The sequence below is a fragment of the Arachis ipaensis genome, chromosome B05 (assembly GCF_000816755.2).
Source record: "Arachis ipaensis cultivar K30076 chromosome B05, Araip1.1, whole genome shotgun sequence".
Classification (NCBI taxonomy): domain Eukaryota; kingdom Viridiplantae; phylum Streptophyta; class Magnoliopsida; order Fabales; family Fabaceae; genus Arachis; species Arachis ipaensis.
In genome coordinates, this window is record NC_029789.2 from 132,587,089 (window position 1) to 132,598,884 (window position 11,796).

An 11,796-nucleotide genomic window follows, 5' to 3' on the forward strand; every position below is an offset into this window, starting at 1 on the left:
ATCTCTAGTGAATGAAGAACAAGAAGAAGTTGTTTGTTGTTGCAACAAAATCTTGATATGATGAATGACAAAAGTGTTTGGAACTGGAAGAGGAAGAAAGAAGTTAGTTAAATTGAGGTGGGAAAAGACTAAGCTATTTAATGCAGAGGAAAATACTCAAGTTGCTGGTTCTTTCTGAACCAAGAAAATTCTGATGGAATATGTTTGTGGTGGATTAAACATGAACGATGGCATTGCATTGTACCTTGTGGAGCAAGAACATACAAAAATTGAAAATTAGGTGTAACTGTGTAGGTGGTCCCAACAAATTGAATGCTGATTGCTTTTCCCTTTGTTAGAAGTAAATGTTAACTGCCATATGTGACAATCTTATACTACCTAGGTGGGGGAAACGTGTAATGACAAACAACATTCAAAGATATCAATATGAAAAAGGCTTCTTAATGTACCATTCTGCGCCATTTAGAATAAAGAACAGTCATAGAATGACTTATTTTTCTTGTATTCATTATGTATTTCTGATTCTCTTAATCATAAGATGACTTGTGAGAATGGAATGATGAGTATATAACGAGTATTAAAAAAAATGAGTCATATAAACATTTCTTGTCTCGTCATTGAGTTTGACACTTTTTATTTTTTATATTAGATTGAAAATAGTGTTTTTTTGGATTATGAACTGTTGGGATGTTAAAAGATCAGACTCTCTAATTTCTGGGAGGTACAGAAATATAAAAATCGAACATTCCAATTTTCTGAAATTAGACTGTCTAATATTTTGTTTCAAAAAAATTAAAAAATTTGAAGTACAAATATCAGATTCACTTTTGATTTGTTGACTTTCCACAATTTTAAAAACGCAAACAATTATAATGTTTGAGTTTATGATTCATCTCACTTCCATGCAAAAAAAAAAAATAGCCTGAATTTGATAAAGTTGGAAATGATCGGGTGACGTGGCACAAGTAGAGGAGGCTGCCACCCTATACTTGTTCCATACTTATAGGCAAATATAGCTGTTGAAATGATTAACTTAATTATGTAGAGTAGTTATATAATTCAAAGTTAATTATGTTCAAATTATGCACATAACTGTGCTCATTATTTCTCTTTGATCTTTTAGTTTTCTCAATGATTAGCCTAGAAATATATATAATCTAGGAAAAAGTGTTTAGATTTAAGCTAGATTTAGGTTAGAGCTGCAGCTAAAAATCTTCTTCCATCAATGTCAAGTTTCATTGAGAAGTTGCCAACATAATGGTTGGATTAATTAAGTTGCTACAAGTGATTTGCATGGTCACGGTGCAACCATGTATATAAGCAAGTAACCATTTGTTACCAAAGAAGTCATCATAGGATGTTTTTAAAGAGAAATTCTTTCACAATTAAGAACCAAGAGTGTAGTGTGGCCCATAATGTATTAACGTGTACACTTAAATGTTGGCCTCACAAGAGTATGCATAGTGTGTTTTCTGGACCTTAAAGAGGTAATAAATGAGGATGAAGATTGGAAAAGTATGAAGTCTTTTTCCTTTGTTATCTGGCTTACCTTTCTTTTTTTTTTTTTTGGTCCGCCTAGTGTTTGGAGTTTTAGATCCAAACTCAATTCAAATTGTGCATCTGGCTCCCGTGGATGAGTCTTCCAATGAGAATAGTTGTATAGACTAAAGGTCCGTTTGAGAAGTTTCAAAAGTAACTTTTTGAACTTTTGACTTATAAAAAGTATTAGTATTAATGTATGGTATAATTTTCAAAACCAAATTGCAGCTTTCTAAGAAGTTATTTAAGAGCTTATAGAGAAGTTAAAAAAAAAGACTTCTCTCATAATACTGCTACCTTTTATCACATTTTTATAAAATAAGCACTTTTAAAACTAAAAATCTAAACACAAAATAACTTATAAGTTACTTTTGATATAGTCATTTATTGTTTAAGTTATTTTTCCAAAAGTAGCTTAATTAAAATGGACAGCCTTAAACTCGAGACCCGTTTAAGCGAATTCGAGGTGTTTACCATTCACACCAATTCTATTATTGGTTTACCTACTTTTATTATAGAGTGCAATTTAGTTGATGAAGGGTACAATTTAATTATTGTAATTTAATAAAAAAATCAACATTTTAAGAATTTATTATGTAGGTTTGGAAGAGCATGTCAAGGCCATTATTCTATCTTTATACATTTTATTCTTTAGTTTCGTGTTTAAATTTGAAATTAATCTAGACAAAGTCAAACTCTAATTATCTTTACGTGTACTATGCTTGTGGGTAGATTATGTACTTTCGGCTTCAAGTTCAAACAGTTTACCAATCACTTTTCATTACATCCTGAACTCAACATGCTACTCATATATGTGCATTAAGTTCAGTTTATTCTTCAATATTTTTCTGTTCAAATGTGAATATAATGAAAATAACAATCTGCCTCTTAATTATTTTTATAAAAGAGCTGGTGTGTTTAATGAAAAAGAAGAATAAGGAGTAAATTGTCATTTTTCAATCGATAAGATGTGAGTAGTCTAAATTGAAAAAGAATAAAAGCCGAAAAGAGATTTTACTTAATAAATGTTGAAAAAACTCAATAAAGATTTAAATAAGAATATGTCTAACCGTAGAAGTACCAAAAATAATTTTTTCACAACCTGTGCGATTAAATAGACAATACCAAAGATACTCCAAATAACAAATATAATGGCAGAATTTAAATAATCAGACATCAGAATTTTAACATGGAAAAACTCCCCCAAAAAGAGGGACAAAAAATTCATAGAACCTAGTGTAGTAAAAATTTCCACTATCAAAATAATGGGTACATAAACAGTCTTTCTAGTAGTATTAGAGCATCTCAACAATCAACAAAATACATCATCAAAATTGATGGAATCAATATAAATCTTCCACAAAGTGGATATCTCAAATCAGACAAAAGAGAAGGCAATACAACTAACAAGTTATATCCTAATGTTCATCTCTACACCAATAATAACATACTAAAATTTCATAAGAAATGGAGCAAATTTACGGGTTCAATCGCATAAAAAATGACTTGCCCTTTTCCCCCAAATTTTCTTCTTCTCCCTCGATGTCGAAGCAGGGCTTCGTTTTTCTTTTCATTCAAAAAGAGAATCTTCTTTCTCTCTCATGGCGTTTGCCACTTTCTTTATTTACTTATTTATTTTGTTTTAAGTTGTGTGGGCCCTACTTAAGATTGGGGACCCACCAATAAATATTTTCCTCATCAATTCAAGTGGGGTAGGCTGCTCCACCAAGCCCGTCTTCTCTTTGCAGGAATTAAACTTCACTACAGGTAAACTATTAGTCATCATATCTGAACCATTATTATCAGTATGGATCTTCTCAAGTTCATATGACTCATCTCAAGCGCTTGACGTATCCAATGATACCTCACCTCTATGTGCTTCAATCTGGAATGAAACATCGGATTCTTGCTGCGATGGATAGCACTCTGACTGTCATAGAATAACACAAACTTCTCTTGATTGATGCCTAACTCTTATAGAAACTTCTTCATCCACAAGAGTTCCTTAGAAGCTTCAACAACAGCAATGTATTCTGCCTCTGTAGTAGACAAAGCAACACATTTTTGAAGTCAAGATTGGCATGACACAACTTCCCCTACAAAAGTCATCATATAACTAGAAGTAGACTTTCTTGAATCAAGATCTCCAGCCATATCCGCATCTGTGTAACCATCCAACACAAGTTGGTCACCCCCAAAGTATAAACAAACTCTGGAAGTACCATTAAGGTATCTGAGAATCCACTTCACTGCTTGTCAGTGTTTCTTGTCAGGATTAGAGAGAAACCGACTAACAACTCCAACGGCATGAGCAATATCCGGCTTGATGCAAACCATAGTATACATCAAACTGCCAACTGCAAATGCATATGGAATCTTCTTCATTTTTGCTTTTTCTTCCTCACTTGTAGGACATTGCCGTGAACTCGGCTTGAAATGACTAGCAAGTGGAGTACTAACAGGTTTGGAATTACTCATGGTAAACCTTTCTAAAACCTTCTCAATGTACTTCTGCTGTGACAACCACAGTTTTTCATTCTTCCTGTCACGAGTGATACTCATGCCAAGAATTTTCTTTGCAAGACCTAGATCTTTCATAGCAAAAGATATGTTCAAGTCTTTCTTAAGACTTTCAATCTTCTTAGTGTCATGACCAACAATCAACATGTCATCAACATAAAGCAAGAGAATTATAAAATCACCATCAGAGAATTTCTTAACATACACACAATGATCAGAAGAAGTCTTACTATACCTATGACCTTCCATGAAGGAATTAAAGTTCGTGTACCACTGTCTTGGCGCTTGCTTCAGCCCATATAAGTTCTTCTTCAACTTGTATACAAAATGCTCCTTTTCTTTAACCTCAAAACTCTTTGGTTGCTCCATATAAATTTCTTTATCTATGTCACCGTGAAGGAATGCAGTCTTCACATCAAGCTGCTCAACCTCTAAATTCAAGCTAGCCACTAATCCAAGCATAACTCGAATAGAGGATATCTTCACAACTAGAGAGAAAATCTCCTCAAAATTAATACCTTTCTTTTGCTCAAAACCTTTCACAACCAATCAAGCTTTGTACCTTAGCCGTAAGACATTTTCATCCGCTTTCAGTTTGAACACCCATTTATTCTTGAATGCTCTCTTACCTTTCCGTAGCATCACCAATTCAAACGTATAATTCTCATGCAAGGATTTCATTTCTTCTTGCATGGCCTTCAACCAATCTTCTTTATGCTCATTAGACATAGCTTCCTGGAAGCTCTCTGCCTTCCCAATCTCAGTGTTCATCACATATTCATGAGGAGAGTATTTTTGAGAAGGATGACGCTCTCTAGTAGATCTTCTCAATTCAGGCTCAACTGGTAGTTCAGATGGGACTTCAACATCTGGTGGAACTTCTACATCTGGCACCTTAGATTGAGGTGTAGGTTCATCATGAAAATCATCACCATCATGATCAACTTATACATCTCCCCCATCAACAGGTCTAGTTGAAGGACCAGGTTCATCATCAGCAAAACGTCTAACAGTTATTGTTGACTTATCTGTCTTCTCAAGGTCTTCAATACTTTGGTCTTCAAGAAAAATCACATCTCGACTTCTAATTATCTTCTTGTTCACCGGGTCCCATAATCTGTAACCAAAGTCTTCGTAACCATAACCCATGAAGATACACTGCTTTGACTTTTCATCAAGTTTAGACCTTTCATCTCTTGGAATTTGAACAAAAGACCTACAGCCAAACACTCGCAAATGACTATAGGAGACATCTTTCTCTCTCTAAACTTTCTCTGGAACATCACTATTTAGTGGAGTTAAAGGACAAAGGTTGATCAAATCTATCGCAGTCCTCATTGCTTCACCCAAAAGGATTTAGGCAACTTTGCATGAGAAAGCATACACCTGACTCTATCATTGCCCAAAACAATTTAGGCAACTTTCTTTATTTATTGATATGATTCCGATGAGTTGGAACATCAAAAAGGAAAATAATTGGATGGGCACCTTTGTCTTTCCACATGGTGTGTCAAAAGTGAACCTGATTTTTGAACTTCGTGAACCAAGAATGGTATGAACCATAACAATGCACTGAGAATTTAGAAGAGTATCAGAGAATACTAAGAGAAGAAGAGAACACTAATATCAATATTAGAGAAAGAATTTTACAATGACTCGCATATCAAGTAACTACAGTATGCTACCAAATATATAGTACTAAGTTATAACAAACTTCGAAAACTAACTTTGCACACACACCAATTAAGTGTAACAAACTTTCAAAAATTAAACTAGGACTCAAACTTCTTAATTTCAGCTCTATCATCAATATCCTCCCTCAAAATGAGATTTGGTCTATGGACAACTCTCAATTTGCACCTCAATCTTTCGAAAGCACAGTTGAAAATGGCTTAGTCAAAGCATCAGCAATTTGCTCATTCCCAACGATATGCACCACTTGAAGTGCTTGCTACTTGAATTTGTCCCTGATGGATTGGATATCAATTTGAAAATTTTTGGTCTTGTCATGCAAAATTGGATTTGCTGTTAGAAGAACGGTGCTAAGATTGTCACAAAATATTGTAGGGAGGTTGCCAAAGCTACTTTTAATTCTGCTAGCATATTACTAAACCAAACAATTTCAGCTTCATAATTTGCTAAGCTCCTGAATTTAGCTTCTGGTAAGGATCTACTAATGGTGGTTTGCTTCCTATAAGACCAAGAAAGAAGATTAGTTCCAAGAAAAATGCAAAAGCCAGACACAGACCTTCGATCCTCAAGATCCGAAGACCAGTCTGAGTCTGAAAATCTATATAACTGAAATCTTAACACTTGTGAAAGATTAATCCATATTCTTTTGTCCCTTGAAGATATTGCAAAATTCGTTTCACTGCCTTCCAATGAGACAGCCTGGGATCATGCATATATTGGCTCACTTTACACACTGCAAAAGCTAAATCAAGGTGAGTTATAGTTGTATAATGAAGAGAGCCAACAACAGATCTATATAACTTGGGATCTTCAAAAGATTTTGAGCCACTACTAGTTAGTTGAAGTGATGAGAGCATAGGTGTTAGCATTGGTGCAACATCTTGCATGCCTACTTTTGAGAGAAGATCATTAATGTATTTAGTTTGTGTTAAATATAGATGACCACTACTTGTTCTCAACACTTCAATTCCAAGAAAATATCACAATTCACTTAAGTCTTTCAATGAAAAAATTTTATCAAAATTTTTTTTATCATCATATCAATCTCAATGGAATTATTTCCTGTAATTATTATATCATCAACATATCATAGGATAAAAATAATAGATTTAACACCACACTTAATACAGAGAGACATGCTAGATTTGGAACCTTGAAAACTAAAAGATTGAAGAGTGGTGCTCAATTTGAGAAACCACTCTCTTGGGACTTGTTTAAGTCCATAAAGAGACTTGTTCAACATGCAAATTTAACTATCTGAGTTAGTTTCAAATTCAATAGGTTGTGCTATAAAGATAGTCACATGCAAATTTCATTGAGAAAAGCATTGTTAAAGTCGAATTGTCTTACCACCCAATCTCTAGAGAGCAATGCTAAGTATTAACCTCATAGTAGCTGGCCTAATCACAGGACTAAATACCTAATCAAAATCAAAACCTACACTTTGATAAAAGTCTTGTTCCACCAATCTTGCTTTGAACTTCTGAATCTTACCATTTGGCAATTTCTTGACAGCAAACACTCACTTGCAACCTATGATTTTAACATCTTTTGGTGGTTGCACCAATGGTCAAATCTGATTCCTCATCAAAGCCCTATATTCTTCCTCCATTGCCTATTTTTAATGAGGGATAGTAAGAGCTACAACTGCTGTGTTAGATAATTCTAGCTCAATTTTATTGTCTGACTTAGTTGTAATTAGAGCTTTTGGCTTAATTATGCCAGGCTTTGCTCTAATAACCATAGGATGTTAATTTTTTGGTAAGGGATTAGTAGAAGTAGGGGGAGGGGGAGTTGTGTTTCAATTCTATAATTTGGAATAGAATTTGGAGACACTGAGCTAGATGTGGCCTCAGAAGATATGTTAGTAGTGTTAATATTGGAATGAAGAGGTATGAGGCAGTGTGTGAGGCTTCATTAAAATTAATTGTAGGGTGAGGGCTATTTGAGACTAAACTTCTATTAATAAAAGGCATAGAGTTAGTAAAAGAGGGGTAGGTGACATATTCATGAACATTTTGTTGAGATATTTGAGAGTTAGCATTAGTGCAAAGTTTAGGAACATTCTAATAAAAAAACAACAATTGATAAATGGTGTCATCTGTGATGGCTTGGGAAAAGTCATGGCTATGGTGGCTAAGAGTGATAAACCTGTAATAACATGACACGTGGTGGTTTGACTCTCACGAGAAAATTTGGAAAAATAGTAACTTTCATAATCAGGACGGTAATTGTTAGATGTGGGTAATCGGTTTTTTCTTGTCTTTTTTGTTTTTGGCTTTTAGCTAACAAGCTGGTCCTTACTGAAACAGATCGGGTTTCAACCCGAAATGAGAAAACTTACCTAATCCCAACCCATTTCTCTACTGAACTATCATGGATATGCTCCACCTTCTTTGTCGGACTTTCCTCTACACTTGCTACAAGAATATATCTGGCCATTTCATCCCGCCACCGCTGATGCACCTGGATCCAACATAGTCCGCCTCAGCAGAAGGTGCTGCTGCACGTATCTATGCTACTTGTCGCCACCGCTTGATTTCTGGTGCACACTCGAGTTTTTTGGCTTTGTTGGTATTTTTGACCGCTACTGCGCTGACGAGGTGCTCAAGCCTCCTTGCTGCAACCCTCGAGCTTTATTTGCAGCGCTTGGTATTCTCTTCAAATGAAAAGCTTTGCTGTCTCCATCATTCATATGCTTCACGTGCTTGATGTCCTTGAAGAACGGAGATGCTGCTGCTAAAGTGATTAAGCCCACAAGATTCAATACCGAAACCACGTGGCCTTCTTTCACCGCACTGATTTTCTCTAACAATATCTACCGCACATCTCGTCTATTTCCGATGGTTGCTGGCCACGCCCTCAATCACCGACAGGCCATTCCACTAAATGACATTTATATCCCTTGGCACATCACTTATTTACACTATTAGCCATGCGGTAACGAACCACGATTTACCGTAGTTAGCAAATTAATACAAGGCTTAAGGACAATATACCACACTCCAGCTGTCAGTTCTTCATTCGTTGGTCAACCTATAGCTACCATTAGCCACCGAAACCATAGCCACCAGAGACACCACCTTGATAAATCACCATTAGAAGATGTAATAAGTAAAGAAAATAAAGTAGTAAAGAAGAAAATATGTTCATCAAAAAGCACATTTCTGAATATATAAAATTTTCCAAAAGGGGATAAGCACTTATATCCCTTGTAATTTTGTTCATAATCGATAAAAATGCATTGATGTGATCTGTAATTGAATTTATTGTTGTTATATGGTCTCAAGTGTGGATAACAGAAACTACCAAAGACCTTCAAATAATTATAATCTGGAGGTTGTTTAAACAAAATCTCAAACGATGACTTGCCATCCAAGATAGTTGTAGGCAGTCTATTAATTAGAAAAGCTGAAGTTAAAATAGCCTCATCCCAGTAAATTAAGGGCATTTTAGTAGTAGAGAGCATAACTAGAGACTAAAGCCATTTTTGCGAGGTGGCGATGCTTCCTCTTAGCGCTGCCATTCTGTTCATGAACATATGGGCAAGAGAATCTATACTCTATGCTATATTGTTGTAAAAAAGATGTAAAAGCATTTGATACGTATTTCTTTTTATTATCTACAAGTATTTCATAGTATATCTTGTAAAGTTCTTAATTTATGCTTTATATTGCACAAAAGCATGAAAAACTTTAGATTTGTTAACCAAAAGGGAAAGGCAAGTATATCTTGAATATGCATCAATAAAAATGACATAGTAGCTATAGCCTAGATGTGAAATCATTGGAGAAGGCCCTAAACATCACTATATACTAGCTATAATGGTTTCTCATATATAGTAGTGGAAGGAGAAAAAAAATAATTTGTGCATTTTGGCACATGCACAGTTATCACAAATTGAAGGAATGCTAGTATTATTAGATTCTGAAACTGAAAACATTTATTTAAGACAACTTTTACAATAGTTGAATTACCATGACCTAAATATTTATGCCAAGTCTGAAAATCATCAATAGAGACAAAATATAGAATGGGAGAAAAAGAAACAGATTCTGGTCTAGATACCGTAAAGGATCAAAAACGGAAGAAGGTATGGCCATGTATGCTAAGGGATTATGAAAAGAGGGTGGTGGTGGTGGGGGTGTAGACTGGATAGTAGATGTATTGGATGATGATGATGCTCAGAAGAGAATGATGATGAAGAAGGTGAAAAACGAGAAGCTTGAGAGGGAGGTGGTTGATCTTGATTAAAGCATTGGAAACAGCTTCATGCAATATGTCTCAAACGTCCACATACCTGGCATTGAGGATGAGAATTACTAAAAAAATGATCCTCTACCTCGTGAGAATATTCCTCCACGTCCTATATGGCCACCAAATCCTCTTCTAGAAAAATTTGTAGAGAGTAAAACAGCCTGTGCCACATGAGCTTGAGAAAGAAAATTATCTAATTTGCGAAATTTCTCCAACATATCATCTTGAGAGAGGATAGAATTTTCTACTTCATGCAAAGAATATGATCATCTTCGTTTAGACCTTCTAAGAGAGCCTCAATGTGTTCCTCAGCTGTAAGAGGACTATCCAAAGTTGCCAAAGAATTCACAATCTTCTTTATCTTCGAAACATAATCAGATGCAGAGGTAATTTGCTTCTTGGTGAGTTTTAATTAAGATTTCAATTGCTTGATCTGATATTTGGTTGATTTGGAGAAGTAATCTTCAATCTTGTCCCATATATTATGAGCATATGTGCAACCAACCATCTTACTCGTTAGAAACAAGAGACTAAATTGGAGAAAGAATTTGTGTATTATTGAGTGTATTCAAGTTGTCTGAAATGATACAATATAAAACTGCCGCTATCTGAAGGAAGCGAAGACAGAACTGCCGCTGTTTGAAGGGAGTGCAAAAGGAACTGCCACAAAAAATGTTGACGGAAATGGCATATAAAAACACAGACAGAATTGGCGGAAGAGTGGCCGACGGCCAAAAAACTGTTGAAAAGATGGCAAATTGTCGGAAAACTGCTGAAAAAGTTACAGTGTAAAGAAATGGTAAATTATCGAAAGGTGATGGAAACATATGCTTTCTCTTTGAGAATAAGTAAGTAGTGAATGAGCTAATCAGTGAGGTGAAAAAATATTAAAGTATTGACAAAAGAGAAAGAAAAAAAAAATACGGTGATTTCAACCCAAGAAAAACAACCTATCCTCCTCAAGGAGGATACCATGGCTCTGATACTATGTTAGAAACAAGAGACTAATCTGGAGAAAGGATTTATGTAGTATTGAGTGTATTCAAGTTATTTGGAATGATACAATATAAAAGGGTATTTATAGGTACTAAGAGAATCGTAATAATAAAGACTTAATATTCTATAATAAATATTCAAATATACTAAATAATTCTAATGAATGCTAATTGATCCTATTATATTCTAACATTACTCTTGAAAGACTCATCCATTGAAGGAAGTAACCAAGAGATGATGTTATAATCCTCTTGTCTCAATCTTCTGTAAATTGTTGAAAGATCTTCATCATTTTAAAACTGTAATAAAACTTTTTCTAGATCTAGATGATCTTAAAGATCTTGTCCAAAGATAGCTGCTAATGCTTGTTGCTGCTAGGTCTTATGATTCTTTTCATTGAATTTGTTTCCAATTAGATTATCAAAAGAACATAGGTTGAAAACAGCAAGTGAGGACGATGAAGAGAGAGATGAGTTTGAATTTGCAATACTTAAAACCATGGATCATCAAAATAACAAGACTCTTGATACCATGAACTAAGAATGGTATGAACCATAACAATGTACTGAGAATTTAGAACAGTAGCACAGAATACTAAGAGAAGAGAATACTGATATCAATATTAGAAAAAGAATTTTACAATAACTCACATATCAAGTAACCACACTATGCTATCAAATATATAGTACTCCCAGTGAAAAAATTATATCAAACTTTCAAAATCAACTCTGCACATACACCAATTAAGTGTAACAAATCTTTAAAAATTAAACTAGAATTCAGACTTTTTAA